Here is a 16,815-nt window from a genome sequence, read left to right as displayed (position 1 = left end):
TTGGTAGCTCCCAAATGTTCCCAGCTGCTGCAATGTGTTGGCTGCTGCAGCTGCTTTGGTGGCTGCATGGACCAGGGTGTCTAGAATAGTGATTGATCTTGGCAGGCTGCCAATACTTTTCTGTGGCATGCCAGTAAGAAGAAAATTGGGATTATTTTTTGTTAACACTTTACTTCTCACCTAAATCTGAATGGAATTTCACCGGGCAAAAAAAAGGCACCTCTGTGGCCTGAGGGATTTCTCCCTGCTGACTATCAAAGGCCTGCTGCAAACAATAGAGCTATTAATGCTTCTCAAAGAAAATAATCTTTTCAAATGGAAAGTGTTAAGCAACCTGAATCAACAGGTCATTCATTACCAGTTCCCCTCTAAGGGGCACTAGAAAAATGTTAGGCCTCAATCCCGCCACTGATTCCCACAGCAGACCCCCATACTTGCACTGAGCTCCACTGCCATCACTGGGGACTCCATGCAGGTGCAGGCATCCACTTGCATAAAGTCAGTTGCAGGATTAAAGACTTAACATAAGATCAAAAGTCCATGTAGTGAATATCAATGCATGAGATGAGAGGAGGATGTAGCCCCCCTCCACTCCATTCAATGGGTACATTATACTCAAATTCATCTAATCTGTGGAGTCGCTGCTCTCCCTGTGGAGCAAGGGGGTCATAGCCCTCCCCATGGGGATGGGAGGGCTCTGCCCTGTATGTGGCCAGAAGCCACTTTCAGCCCTGCTTATTTCTGAGCTCCAGCAGTGCTGTTGTTGGGAGTGGTGTCCCAAACCCCACTCTTACCTCTGCGCTATTGGCTTGGTGGATTGCCTCGGCTGGGTGTGGTGATGCCAGCAGCAGCAACAATGGGATCAGGGCCCAGCTGGGCCAGGCAAGTCCCTCCCCACATTCTCATGATGGAAAGACAGCAGACCAAACCTGAGTTGGGTCCTGTGCAACTGGATAATCTGGGCCTGATTTCTGTGGGTGCAACTGAACCCATGTTACAGCTGCCTCTGCATGAGACAAGTAATAAGAATGCATGTAGTGGAGTAGTTAGTCCACAAACTCACTGTATATTGTAAGCCTGCAGGAATTGCTAATAGTTAATGGGATCCTATTATATGTACTGTTGTAAAGTAAAACAATTCTGTTAGATCAGCAACCATGCAATGACAAGTTTTTTCAAAGGGAAATCATCCCTTTGAAAATCCATACTTTTATTTCCTCTCTTAGTTACTTTATTAATTACACCATACTCCCCCCATCCTGCAAACAGTTATACACATGTTTAACTTCACTATTATTCACAGTGGTAAATTAATCATGTGCATGTTTGCAGGACTGAGGCCTCAGAAAGCTGAAAATCAGATTTGTAGTTCTCTAGCTTAATAATATGTTCATATACTAATTCCTGTGCAGATCAAGAGGCTTTGTTTACACTGCTTATTCTTACTGCTCATGTGCACCACTACTTAGATCCAGTTGATGGGCCAGATGGTTTTCAGGGTTTATTGGTTTTGTTTTCAGCTGTGTGTGTGCCTATTTGCACTATGCAAAACAAAATATAATATAAAATGTAATTCTGCTATTTTTTTTTAAAGCTCTTCAGTGAAAAGAAACCTTTCATTTCAATTTCACTACAGCATTGTGATTCCAAACTGCAAAACCTATGTGTTAGTCATTCAGTCCGAAAAACCTGAAAAGTAAAGTCACCAGGAATGCTCTGGTGTTTGTAATTAGTTCCTGTTTAGCATTTACTTTCAAGTTATTTTCTTCGTAGGTTGCGCAGCTGTATTAAATATAATTGGAGGCTATAAAAGGTTGCTGTTTCCTGGAGGGGCCTGTAGAGGGTGCAGGTGTACTGAATGCTCATCATGATAACCCAAATCTTGCCATGAGTTTGGTGTTATGCATTGTTCTGTGCAGTCTGTATAAATTCCCCTCTCACCCCTATGGGTGGTATGTGTCTTCCTCAACCTCGGGTCCTCTACAAGAGGCCTGGGAGTTTGAGGGTTCTGCGCAGTATCTTAGCTGTTCCTAGCACTGCACTCTTCTGGACAGAGAGCTCTGATGTTGTTCCTGGGATCTGTGGAGCCACTCACCCAGCTTAAGAGTCACAGCCCCAGTGCTCCTACCACACTGGACCACTTTGACCTTCACTTTCCACATCCTCTCAAGTTCTTCTTTCAGGCCCTGGTACTTCTCCAGCTTCTCACATTCCTTCTTCCTGATGTTCTGTCACTTGACACTGCTTATTATCACCACCGCTGTCTTCTGGTCCTTGTCTATTACCACAATGTCTGGTGGTTGTGCAGTACCTGCCTGTCCGTCTGGATCTGGAAGTCCCACAGAATCTAGCCCTGCTATTCCACACACCTCTGTGAGAATTCTCCCATCTGGTCTTGGGAGGGTCTAGCCCATAGGACTGTGCAGATGTTCCTGTACACAATGCCAGCCACTTGGTTCATTCAGTGTATGCTGTTCCTGCCTGCATCTTACATCCTGCCACTATGTGTTGGACTGTCTCTGAGGCCTCTCTGCAACAGTCTGCACCTTGGGTCCTCTCTGTGTGGTAGACCGCCTGCTTCAATGGATTGGTGCTCATGTGCCTGTCCTGTGCTGCTATGATCAGTGCCTCAGTGTTGTCTTTTAGTCCAGCCCTTTCCAGCCCACTGGTAGGATTTCCCAATGTCAGCCACCTCAGCTATCTGTCAAATCAAGGTACATCCCATGCAGGGTCTTGTCTTGCCATGGCACTTTTCTGCTCTGTCTTCCCCCATGTCTGCTGCTGCCTCAGGGCATTCTCTCACAGCTCATCTTTGGGGCCATCTTACTAGAATTACTCCGTGGATGTTCCGGGTTTCGTCCAGGACAGTGGCTTTGACGCTCAACACACAAGCCCGCCGCCTTCTATTCCGGCTGGTATAACTAGTCTCTGGTGTTGGACTGGGGGTGGAAACCTCCGTGCATCGTGAGGAGCTTCCGGTCTTCACATCGGAAGCTATCCATGTCCTCCTTTGGCCAGCTCACTATACCCGGCAGGGTATCTGTTGATGGCATGGATCTTGTTCTTCATGCATGACTGGCTCTTCAGGACCTGTCTTATCCTTTGGTGATACTTGGATGTTGCTGTCTTCCTTGCCTCCCTCCTCGGTGGTTTCCATGTGACTGTGGGACGCACAGGTACTTGTAGTGGTCTGTATGTCTGCTATGTGGCCCGACTGGTAGTTCCACCCCATCAGTCTTGACTACCCCCTCTCTTACATACATCGCGCCACACTTCGCAGTCTAATGATAATCCCGATATCCTCACTGTAGATCCGCGGTCAGTTGGATTTAGCGAGTCGATGTCCTCGTTCAATTCTTAGCATACAGCTTGATGTCACCCTGTAGAGGAGGTGGCTGATGGTAGTTCCACTCCTGAACTTGTACCCGTAGCCAGTCCTTGTGATTATCTGGCTGAGGGGGTTAAGCCTATGCAGAACAGCAGTGGGGACAGTGCATCACTTGGTATATGCTCCCACTTGATGGCCACTTGTGCAAGCTGCCTTGAGTTGACTTCCAGTGTTGTCTTCCATAGTCCCATTGAGTTTTGAGGAAGGTCCTTAGTGTTCTGTTGACTTTGTATAGCGCCAGACATTCACAGATCCACATGTGCGGCATTGAGTCGTAGGCTTCCTGTAGTCAATCCAGGCTGTGCTCAGATTGGTCTGTCTAGATCTTGAGTCTTGGGCGACTACTCTATCTATGAGCAACTGGTGTTTTGAGCTCTGGTGTTGTTCCAAATGCCTTCTGAGCTGTGCTCATGTACTGGCCCATATGGTCGCTGTAGCTTGGCGGCTATGATGCCTGATAGGACTTTCCATTGTTGTGGGGAGGCAGCTTATTGGTCGGTTAGTTGGACAGTTTGTTCCCTTGCAGGGATCTTTCATGATCAGCACTGTCCTTCCTTGTGTGCCGTTTGGTGGGAGCCTGCTGCTAGCAGCTGGTTCATCTGTGCTGCTAGGCATTCAGCACATGCTGTTAGTTTCTTTAGCCAATAGGTGTGGATCATGTCTGGTCCAGGTGCTGTCCAGCTCTCATTTTCTTGACCCCTGCTGATGTTTCTATGGTGATGGTGAACTGGTTTCTGTTCTCGGGAGATTGCTGTGCTGTGTTCTCAAGGTCCTGCAGCCCACTTTTGCACTGGGTTATGAGTCTTCTCTTCCCCATATTTCTCAGTAACTGTTCAGTTTTCTGCTGCTGGTGGCTCTGCTGTTATTGGGTGTTTGCATCTGCAGTTGGAGTACACCTTGGATGTTTTTGGAGAACAGAGCATTTACTTTTTTGGTCTCTGCTCTCCTAGTGTATCTCCTTAGCCTGGTAGCCAGTGCTGTGAGCCTTTGTTTAGCAGTCTCTAGGCTTCAGATGGAGTCAGGCCTTAGCTTTATTTTTTCAGTAGCCGAGTCTTATCCTTAATCTCTACACCCTTCTGTAAGTTCCACCAGCTGACTAACTTCTCTCCAAGTCGTGATCTTATCCTCCAACCTCATTTTCCAGGTGGGTACATACTGTTGTTCTTCTTGATCGTGTAGCCAGCATCTCCAGGATTACAGAGGCTATAGAGCGTATACCATTCATTGGTTTAAGTTATGGTGGTGTAAGGGATTGTCATGAAGGGCTCTAATTGGCATCTTCTAACAATGTCTATCTGATGGTACTTCTCCACTGAGCCTTGGTAATCGGTCTCGGAGGTTGACTGTAGCTAGTTTCTCCATGATCTTATGCCTCATATCAGCTGCTGTGCTCTGCAATGGAGGGGGTGCAGTGAAGTTCAAGCTTCAGGTGTGGGCTGCACATCCACTTGTTCTTCCAGGTCTTCTTGAGTCTGGGATGTAATGTGGAGTTGGTCTATCTCAAGCTGTGAGAGCAGCTTCCTCTTTACTGAGTTTGAAGCGTTGGGTAACTAGCTGTTTCTCAGTAAGTGTGGATGTAGGTCTTTTGTCCATCCATAGTCCCCTCATTCGTTTCATATATCCCCTCTCATTAGGTCTACTGTTGTAGTAGCATTCCATCAATTCCAGGTTCTCTTGTCTCGTCCATGAATGGTTTGTTATATAACAAGATAAAACATTTATTAAATTAAGCAGCTATTTCTTAGCGAGGAAAAGCTTTGTTAGAAATGTAAAATCATGTAATGCACTGTGTGAGACCCCCAGCTGAAAAACTGCTGCTTTACTCCCACATATCAGGTATGAGATGGCTATGATTCACTTAGGGCCAGATCCTGTTCTCATGGAGTCAGATCATCAGTCAGTGTAAACTGGCATAGCACAATTGAAGTCTATGCATCTATGGAAATGTATACTAGCTGAGGATCTGGCCTTTTAGCTTTAATGGATGTCAGAGGCACAGGACTGTACCCTTGGCTTTGAGGAGATAAAGGGAAAGCCAGCTCACCAGTGCCGCAGTACTGACGGACAAACAGTACAAAACAAACTCATTAGATGCCCTCATGCTCACCTTGCAGCAGGAGGAAATGCACTGCAAGATGGTTACACCTGCCAGAAAGCAGCAAGACTGAGGGTATGTCTATACTATGGGATTATTCCGATTTTACATAAACTGGTTTTGTAAAACAGATTGTATAAAGTCAAGTGCACGCAGCCACAATGAGCACATTAATTTGGTGGTTTGCATCCATGTACCAAGGCTAAGATCGATTTCTGGAGCGTTGCACTGTGGGTAGCTATCCTGTAGCTATCCCATTGTTCCCGCAGTCTCCCACGCCCATTGGAATTCTGGGTTGAGATCCCAATGCATGATGGTGCAAAAACAGGGTTGCGGGTGATTCTGGATAAATATTGTCACTCAATCCTTCCTCTGTGAAAGCAACGGTAGACAATCATTTCGTGCTCTTTTTCCCTGGATTGCCCTGGCAGACGCCATAGCATGGCAACCATGGAGCCTGTTTTGCCTTTTGTCACTGTCACCGTATGTGTACTGGATGCCGCTAACAGAGGCGGTACTGCAGCGCTACAGAGCAGCATTCATTTGCCTTTGCAAGACAGCAGAGACGGTTATCAGTCATTCTGTACTGTCTGCTGCTGTCACGGGTGCTTCTGGCTGACCTTTGCTGAGGTCAGCCGGGGGTGCAAAGACAAAAATGGGACTGACTCTTTGGGTCATTCCCTCCTTTATATTTTATCTAAAAGTAGAGTCAGTCCTGCCTAGAATATGGGGCAAGTGTACTAGCCACTCTGTGTCAGATCCCGCAGAAATGATGAGCTGCATGCCATTCTAGGGGGTGTCCCTGCAACAACCCCACCCGTTGCTTCCCTCCTCCCCCAGCCCTCCAAAGCTACCATTGCAGTGTCTCCCACATTTGTGTGATGAGGTAATAAAGAATGCAGGAATAAGAAACACTGACTTTTTAGTGAGATAAAATGACGGGGAGGCAGCCTCCAGCTGCTATGATAGCCCAGGCAGGACATTAAACGGTGTGGGGGAGAGGAGCCCAGCATCCCGCTGCTATGATAGTCCAGGCAGTACAGAATCTTTTCTTTAGACATGAAAGGGTGGGGGATGATGGAGCTCAGCCCCCAGTTGCTATAATGAAGACAGTTACCAGCCGTTCTGTACCATCTGCTGGGAATCATTCCTATTTTTACCCAGGCACCCCTGGCCGACCTCACCTGAGGCCAGCCAGGAGCGCTCATGGGATGATGACAAGGATGGCTACTAGTCCTTCTGCACTGTACCGTCTGCCACCGGGGAAGGGAAGGGAGAGGATGCTGCCGTTCAGTGCTACAGCACCGCGTCTACCAGCAGCATGCAGTAGACATACGGTGACATTGAAAAAAGTCAAGAAACTATTTTTTTCCCTTTTCTTTCACGCAGGGAGATGGGGGGGGGGGGTAAATTGACGAGATAACCCTGAACCACGCCGGAAAATGTGTTTGCACACAGGCATTGGGAGCTCAGCAAGAATGCAAATGCTTTTCGAGACTGTGGGGACTGTGGGATAGCTGGAGTCCTCGGTACCCCTCCCTTCCCCTCCATGAGCGTCCATTGATTCTTTGGCTTCCCCCGTTACGCTTCACACAGCACTGTGCTGTGGATTCTGTATCATGGCCTGGAGATTTTCTTCAAATGCTTTGGCATTTCGTACTTCTGTAATGGAGCTCAGATAGAACAGATTTGTCTCCATACAGCGATCAGATCCAGTATCTCCCGTATGTCCATGCTGGAGATCTTCTTGGTTTGGGACTGCGTCGTCACCCCTGCTGATCAGAGCTCCACGCTGGGCAAACAGGAAATGAAATTCAAAAGTTTGCGGGGCTTTTCCTGTCTACCTGGCCAATGCATCCGAGTTCAGATTGCTTTCCAGAGCGGTCACAGTGGTGCACTGTGGGATACCGCTCAGAGGCCAATACCGTAGATTTGCTGCCACACTAATTGTAATCCGATATGGCAATACTGATTTCAGCGCTACTCCTCTCGTCGGGGAGGAGTACAGAAATCATTTTAAAGAGCCCTTTATATCGATATAAAGGGCTTTGTTGTGTGGATGGATGCGGCGTTAAATCGATTTAAATGCATAGTGTAGACCAGGCCTGAGTTAGTGGAGATGGTAGAAGAGCAGCTATCTTTACTCAGGGGCTTGAGGAGCCCAGTGGGGAAGGGGGAGCTGCACATCTTTTCTTAACACTATAGAAACAACTTTGGTTTTCATTTATTTTAATAATATTCATTTGTTTTATTTTATTCATATTTTGCACTTTTATATGTTCCCTCTTCATCTGAGGAGCATGTTATTGTGGGCAGAGCCGGTAGTGACACACATAGTTAAGGTATCCTAACACTTTCCATTATAAGGTCCTGATTTGAGTTGTGTATATGTTTGCCAAATGTTAATAGGTCTGACTGAAATTTCTCATGCTAGATGTCTACCTTAGCCTGATTTTGGGGGAAACTATCAGCAAAAATAGTCCATCTCTTTCTAAGAATGCAGCTAGGAAAAAACACAATATTTTCTTCATATTATACGTATTATTACAACTGTTTAATTTAAAAACATGGATTTGAAAATTGGCAGCGGCATCTGCCTGGTGTCAGGGATGTGCCTTTTGCCATCCCCATGGAAATCTGCCCATTTGGCCAAATGATAAGCCTCTTAAAAAAAAAAAAAAAAAAATCACAATTCATACATGCTCAGTAGAGGCTTATTGGAATTTTGCAGGTAAATTCTCAGAAGATTCTGTCTGTACTGAGCATGCTTTATTCCCAGAAAGTGATGGAACATGCTCGTTCCCAAGGCTGCAGGGCTGAGTAGAACTTCCCCTGAAATTACTATTTCTGGCTGCAGAAACTATTGTGGTGACTGGCACAAGAACTGAGAGCACAGAAACTCTCTCCTGTGCTCTTGATACCTGCCTTTTTGGTGCCCAGGAGAATGGAGGTGAAGGATGCAGCCTAACTGGAATGCAGAAGGGTGAAGAGAAATTTTTGTGGGGGTGGGGAGAGAGAGTGGAGTGAGCCAGGAAAGGGAAAACCAAGACAGGAGCCTTGGGTGGTGGTTGTGGGAAAGGGCAGAAAGGGGCTGCTTGGAGAGGGCTAGAACAGGAACTGGTTGGAGGGGAGAAAGAAAGAAAGGGTCAGTCTTGATGGTGGGGGTGGAGAAATGGTGGTAAGAAGGGTCTAATCTGTACCACTAGAGAGTACTCACCCTCAAAACCAGAACTCTCCAATCTCACCATTCTTCTGTTGTCAACAAATGGGTATGAAACCCACTGATAAAATCTGCATCTCAGCCCTTCTCTAGTGATTGGTCCATGTAGAAAATGACAACATACTACTGCTACTATTAGTTGCTCCTTTAGCTCAAGTGGTGGAATTTGTGCTGTGGATCTAAAGATTCCAGTTTCTGCTGATGACCCATGCAGAGGTCAATGTGTTTTCACACAATGGATTTTTTTGTTGGTGTTGCTCTTTTTAAAAAAATAAAATAATAATAATAATAATAATTTGGAAATAACATTTGAAACAACAAGTTAAAAGACTATAAGGTTGCAAAGTCAAGCACTTAAAAGTTAGGAAATGCCAGAATTAGGGTTGCTTGTGCAACCTTAATTGTATGATATAATTTTTGCTACAGAACCTCTGCCTCATTCAGTGCACTATTTCTGGCATTCCTGAACTTCTGAGTGCTTGACTTTGCAATGTTACTGTTCTTTTAATATTTAATATAACTACATAAAATTGAAGTGTACTAAATAAAGTTCAAAGCATTCTTTGTATGCTAAAGCATAGAAACATTTACCCTCTTACTACAAAACATCAGTTCTTCTTCGAGTGCTTGCTCATATCCATTCCAGTTAGGTGTGCACGCGGTGCGTGCACGTTCATCGGAAGATTTTTACCCTAGCAACCCCTGGTGGGTTGGCTGGGTTGCCCCCTGGAGTGGCACCACCATAGCACCGGATATATACCCCTGCTGACCCGACCACTCCTCAGTTCCTTCTTACCGCCCGTGTCAGTCATTGGAACAATGGAGCGTGGCTTAGCTGTCCTCCACTTCCCTAGCTACACCTTGTTTCTTCGCTATCTTTGTTGTATATAGTTGGTTTTATATACAGTTATAGTTAGATAGTTCTTAAATAGTTAGTATATATAGTTCAGTGGGGTTTGGGCATTAGCCCCTTCCCTGCATCCGGTGCCGGGGCTCATGCCCGGTTCACCAGGGTTCAAACCGTGCTCGGCCTGTCATAAGCCAATGCCCACAAGCGATCCCCACGACTCTCATCTAAAGTGCCTCAGGGAATTGCACATTACAGATAAGTGCCGTATTTGCAAGGTATTTAAAACCGAGGACAAAGAAAGAGAGACTTTCGCCTAAAGAATCTCCTCATGGAGGCAGCTTTGAACCTCCGTCCTCGTCACCGAGCGCTGAGCACTCTGCTAACAGCGCTCTTCCGGCACTGGACCGTGCCAGCACCGCCAAGACACCATGGCACTGGCCATCTCTGGCGCAGGGACCTGCTTGGCACCGATCTCTCTCCCCGAAGTAGAAGAGGTCGAAGTCCTCCACTACCTCTGTGCCCTCAGCGCCACAGATGCAGCCTTGTTCGGACCGCCCGGCACCGGCACCTGCACCTGCTGCGGCACCGACTGCTGCGGTACCGTCAACTCCGGTCCCGCGGGAGCCGTCGAATCCGGTCCCTGAGAGCTCCTCGCCGTGGCCTATGGTTGAGCTTACGGTCCCCTCTAGACCGGAGACATTCTCCACAGCCAGAGACCTTATAGCCATGATGGAGTCTGTCCTGCCTCAACCCCCAGCACTGCCGGTGCAAGTATTACACTCCAGAGGCAAGCCAGCCATAACGAGACCTCCTTCAGTCGGCTCAACAGACCGGCACCAATCACGATCCAGATCCTGGTGCCATTCGCGGTCTCATCGATGATCACGGTCCCGACGCCGCTCACAGTACCGGCACCGCTCACCTATTTGGTACTGGTCATACTCGCAGCATAGATCAATGTCTTGGCCTCCGGCCCGGTACTCTCAGTACCGCTCCAGCTTCCGGCACCGCTCCCGGTACCGCGACTCTCGCAGCCGTTCCCGCCGCAGACCTTTGAGATCTAGGTCGACCTCCTGGCACCGCACCTGTCGCAGGTCCAGGTCTCACTCTCGGCATCAGTATGACTCCAGGTACCGATCCCCGGTGCCGAAGAGATCACCAACGGTGAGAGAGAGGGACTCTTTCAGCTTCTCCCTGGCCGTCCCCGCTCCCGTCCGTGTCTTCGCAGGCGGACAGTGCGTATGCCCAAGACAGAGACGCCGATGTGCCCGCCACAATATTCCATGAGCCCCAGGCTCAGGATCACAGACCTCAGTGGGCATTCTAGACACCTTGGGTATATCATCAGGCTCAAGGTGCACATCCAGGTCCATCGTGCTCTGCCACATCAGAACACCGGGTGCCGGTAGCCAGTATAAGCCGCCCTCCTCCTTCTGCTTCGGAGGAAGTGTCGGTCCAGCCACAGGACTCCCAGATCCCAAGGGAGACAGAGGCAGTCCACCAAGAAGAGCCCTCCACTGACCCACTTGTCCCAGGTCTCTCCTCATCCTCCTCGCCTGACGAGGTGGTAGCTGGAACGTTGTCTGTAGGCCCTCCACCAATCGACCTGAGGGCCCACCAGGACCTCCTCAAGCGTGTGGCACAGAATATGAACTTGCAAGTCGAGGAGGTCCTGGAGGTAGAGGACCCAGTGGTGGACATTATATCATCTGATGCCGCCATGAGAGTGGCCCTCCCCTTTATACGGACGATCCAGGCCAATGCCAACACGATCTGACACTCTCCGGCCTCTGTCCCACCTGCTGCCCGGGGAGTGGAACCTAAATATATGGTGCCCTCCAAGGGCTATGAATACTTATATGTCCATCCCCCTCCTTGCTCCCTCGTTGTCCAGTCGGTCAACGAGAGAGAACGCCATGGCCAGCAGGCTCCAGCCCTGAAATCAAAAGACGCGAGGCGCATGGACTTGCTGGGGCGCAAAGTCTATTCTGCAGGGGTGCTCCAACTCCGCATGGCTAATCAACAAGCCCTGCTTAGCCGCTATAATTATAATACCTGGGCGGCGGTGGACAAATTCAAGAAGTTACTCCTGCAGGACTCCCGACAGGAATTTGCGGCCATCCTGGACGAGGGAAAAAAGGTGGCTAGAACTTCCCTCCAGGCTTCCCTGGACGCCGCGGACTCAGCGGCCAGGACCCTAGCCTCTGAGGTTACTATGAGGTGTATCTCATGGCTGCAAGTCTCAGGCCTTCCCCTAGAGCTCCAGCATACAATCCAGGACCTCCCCTTTGAAGGGCAAGGCCTATTCTCCGATAAGACAGACCCTAGGCTGCAAAGCCTAAAAGGTAACAGGGTCATTATGCGCTCACTAGGCATGCACACGCCAGTGACTCAGTGCAGACCCGTGCACCCCCAGCCACACCGCTGTTATCCTCAGCCCAGACAGAGACAGGACTTTGCTAGAAGGCGGGTTAGAACCGGTCGCCGGAGGCAGTCAGGAAACCAAGGGGGCCAGAACCAAGGTCCCCTCCAAACCTTCCACAGGGCCAAAACCCTCTTTTGAAGGTGTGCCCGAGGGCGTCGTACCAGTATCAAAGGATCCGTTCCCTCCTTTCTCCAACCACCTCTCCCTTTTCCTCCCTGTGTGGTCCCGGCTAACATCAGATCGCTGGGTCTTATGCATGCTGGAATTTGGGTACCACCTCCAATTTATTTCACGCCCCCCCTTCCATCCCTCTTCCTTGTCCCTCTTCAGGGACCTCTCTCACGAGCAGCTCCTCCTCCAGGAGGTGCAGATGCTCCTTGCCAAAGGAGTCATAGAGGAGGTACCGGAACACGAATGGGGCACAGGGTTTTACTCCTGCTACTTCCTAAACCCCAAGGCAAAGGGGGGTCTCAGACCTATCCTGGATCTGCGGGAACTCAACAGATACATGATAAAGTTGAAGTTCCGTATGGTATCCCTGGGGACCATCATCCCATCCCTGGATCCCGGAGACTGGTATGCCGCCCTCGACATGAAAGATGCGTATTTTCACATAGCCATCTACCCACCTCACAGGAGGTTTCTCCGGTTCGTAGTCAACTGCCAACATTTTCAGTTTGCGGTCCTACTGTTCGGCCTCTCTACAGCCCCAAGAGTATTTATGAAATGTATGGCTGTAGTCGCCGCCCACCTCTGCCGCCATTTGATAAATTTTTTTCTGTATCTAGACCACTGGCTCATCAGAGGGACCTCCGAGGCACAAGTGATCCATCACGTCGGCATTGTCAAGGACCTTTTCCTACATCTAGGCCTAATGATCAATGCAGAAAAATCCACTCTAATTCCCACTCAGAGGATAGACTTCATTGGCGCCACCCTGGACTCCAACCTCACCAAAGCCTGCTTACTGCTGCCCCAGTTCCAGGCAATAGTGGCCATCATCCAGAGTCTGCAAGCTGCTCCGTTGACTTCAGTTTGCACTTGCCTCGGTCTCCTGGGTCACATGGCGGCCTGCACGTTTGTGACGAAGTACGCCAGACTGCGCCTCCATCCCCTCCAATCATGGCTCAATTCAGTGTACTGACCAGGCAGGAATGCCATAGATATGATCATCACCATTCCCCCGAGCATCCTAGGCTCCTTTGAATGGTGGCTGACCCCCTCCCTGGTGTGTGCAGGGCTGCCGTTCCATCTGCCCCAGCCCTCTGTGTCCCTGACGATGGACGCATCATCTCTCGGCTGGGGTGTTCACCTCGAGCATCTACGCACGCAAAGCCTTTGGTCATCTCAGGAACTGGCCTTGCGCATCAATGTCCGGGAGCTGAGAGCAGTCCGCCTTGCTTGCCAGGCGTTCCAAGAGCACTTGCAAGGCTGTTGTGTGTCAATATTCACTGACAATACAACAGCCATGTACTATATAAACAAACAGGGCAGGACAAGGTCCTCCACCCTTTGTCAGGAGGCCTTACGACTCTAGGACTTTTGTATAGCCCACTCTACAGACCTCATAGTGTCCTTTCTCCTGGGGGTTTGGAACACTCTGGCGGATCGCCTCAGCAGATCCTTCCTTTCTCACAAGTGGTCGCTTCGCCCTGATGTTATTCTTTCGGTCTTCCGGAAGTGGGGATTTCCCCGTGTAGACCTCTTCGCGTTCCGCGAGAACAGGAAATGCCAGATGTTCTGTTCCTTTCAAGGCCTCTCACAGGGTTCGATAGCGGACGCTTTCCTGATACTGTGGACGACTCACCTGCTATACGCTATTCCACCGTTCCCACTCGTCCACAAGGTCCTGCTGAAAGTATGCAGGGACAAAGCCCACTTGATCATGATCACTCCAGCGTGGCCCAGGCAGCACTGGTACACCATGTTGCTAGACCTGTCAATAGCCGACCCTATCCTACTACCTCTTCACCTGGACCTGATAACTCAGGACCATGGCAAACTGCATCACCTAGATCTACAGTCCCTCCATCTCACGGCATGGCTCCTGAGTGGTTGACCCAGTCTGAGATGCGTTGCTCTGCCCCAGTGCAACAAGTACTCTTGGGTAGCAGAAAACCGTCCACTAGAGCAACATATCTGACCAAGTGGAAGCGTTTCACATGCTAGTGTGGAGAGTACAACATTCTTCCCGCCGAGGTCTCCATCCCCACCATCTTGGACTACCTCTGGTCCCTTCAACAGGGCCTAGCGGTATCATCTTTGAGGGTGCACTTGGCGGTCATCTCTACCTTCCACCCAGGGGAGAATGGCCGCTCAGTGTTTTCACATCCTATGGTATCTAGATTCCTCAAGGGCTTGGAGCGCCTATACCCCTAGGTACGCCGCCCCGCCCCAACGTGGGACCTCAACCTGGTTCTTACCAGACTTATGTCTGCCCCATTCGAGCTATTAGCAACTTGCTCTCTTCTCTACCTGTCCTGGAAAACCGCTTTCCTCGTGGCCATCACATCGGCAAGATAAGTTTCCGAGCTCCGGGCTCTCACGGTGGACCCTCCATATACTGTGTTCCACAAGGACAAGATGCAGTTGGGACCACACCCGGCCTTTCTCCCCACAGTGGTATTGGCCTTCCATGTTAACCAGGAGATCTTCCTTCTGGTCTTCTTCCCGAAGCCACATTCATCGCACAGGGAGCAACAGCTGCACTCCCTAGACTTCCGTAGAGCACTTGCTTTTTATATCGAACGGACAAAGCTCTTCCGCAGAACCCCCCCAACTCTCTGTTGCGGTGGCAGAGCGTATGAAGGGCCTACCCGTTTCTTTACAGAGGATTTCATCCTGGGTGACATCGTGCATCTGCACCTGTTATGACTTGGCTCATGTTCCATCGAGCCACCTCACTGCCCACTCTACCAGAGCTCAAGCCTCATCTGCTGCTTTCCTGGCTCACGTGCCCATCCACAAGATATGTCGCGCACCTAGTCCTCAGTCCATACCTTCGCCTCTCACTATGCCCTGGTTCAGCAGTCCAGAGATGACGCAGCCTTTGGCTCCGCAGTATTACACTCTGCGACATCTCACTCCGACCCCACTGCCTAGATAAGGCTTGGGAATCACCTAACTGGAATGGATATAAGCAAGCACTCGAAGAAGAAAAGATGGTTACTCACCTTTGTAATTGTTGTTCTTCGAGCTGTGTTGCTCATATCCATTCCAAACCCGCCCTCCTTCCCCATTGTTGGAGTAACTGGCAAGAAGGAACTGAGGAGTGATTGGGTCAGCAGGGGTATATATCTGGCGACATGGCGGCACCACTCCAGGGGGCAACCCAGCCCACCCACCGGGGGTTGGTAGGGTAAAAATCTTCTGACGAACGTGCACGCAGCACCCGCACTCCTAATTGGAATGGATATGAGTAACACATCTCAAAGAACAACAGTTACAAAGATGAGTAACAGTCTTTTGTTGCTAGGTCATCAATTACGTGATGACAATAGATTTTGGGGGAGACCCAAGTGTGACTATTCATTCTTTTTTTTTTGTACTGGTCTTGCTCTAGGTCACACTCCTTCTTTACATTGACTTTATATTAGTGTAACTATGCTGTTTGCAGTCATTATTATGTTTGAACAAGCTTTCCCTTTTTTTGGTTCATGGTATGTTAGTGTTGCAGCAGTCATTTTAATAGAATACCAGACTGTTGGGCAAGTCCATCTTTTCTGTGCTGGATTAAGTTAAGCAAATGAAGAGGAAGAATGGTCTACTGAGTCAGGCATAGGAATAGAAAGCTGGAGTGTTCTGTTCCAGTTCTGACACAGGTTGCCCCTGTAATCTGGAGCAAATCATTCTGGGTGGGATCCATGAATGCTGAGCATTGCAGACCCTAACTTTTAATTGTCTAGAAAAATCACAAGGACACCACTGCGATCCACAAAGCCTGAATGAGGTGCCTAGGCACCCTATACAATGAATGGGGATAGAGGCTTCACACTCTGATCCACAAAGCCAGCACACTAGGTGGGGAGCTGCTTAAGGTAGCCGATGGGAGATGCTGGTGAGAGGGGTGTGCATCAAGTTTTGCCCCTCTCTCAGAGATAGGTGCATAAGTCCAGGGTGCTGGGAACTGGGGGAAGATAGGCCTTCAGCAGCTTATGTTCCATATGGGGCCTGAAACAAAATGGTTGGGAGAGAGGAATAACTCCCTTATAGCCCTAGAGGATAGGCTGTTCACCCAGGATGTGGGAGCCCCCCCAGTTCAAGTTCCCCCTTCTCCTAAGTGGGAGAAGGGATTTGAACAGGACTTGGCTACTCTCAGGTGAACTTGCTTTTGTATGACCTCACCTCAGACAATCTATCTGGAAGGCATGCTTAGAGGTTGCCTACCATATCAGGCCCCACCCACACGTCTTGGGCAGCCAAATGCCTATTTATCCCAGTGTGTGAGTGGCTCTAGAGCTTAGGAGATAGGTGCCCAGATGCCTATGATAAGGCTGTAGAGTGTATGCTCAGGCAGAAGATAGGCTCCCTGGCACCTAGAGTGAAGCTGCAGTGAACATTTATAAAGGGAAAAACACAAGCACCAAGTGAATTTAGTTGCCTACAGGGATAGGTGGCAACCAAGCAGGAGTTTTGTGGATTTCAGTAGTGTCTAAAAACAAGAATTAGGCACCTAAGTACCTTTGTGGATTGTACCAACTGTGCCTCAGTTTCCACACCTCTAACATATTTCCTTACTTTCAGCTTTTTATTTGTTCAAACATTACAGTAAAAAGCACAATCAAAATGCCTATAAAGGTCCTCACATTTTCAAAACCAGTAATTGATATCTTATGCC

This window comes from Chelonoidis abingdonii, chromosome 1 (genome assembly GCF_003597395.2).
Source record: "Chelonoidis abingdonii isolate Lonesome George chromosome 1, CheloAbing_2.0, whole genome shotgun sequence".
NCBI lineage: Eukaryota > Metazoa > Chordata > Testudines > Testudinidae > Chelonoidis > Chelonoidis abingdonii.
Note: the sequence above shows the minus strand (reverse complement) of the source record.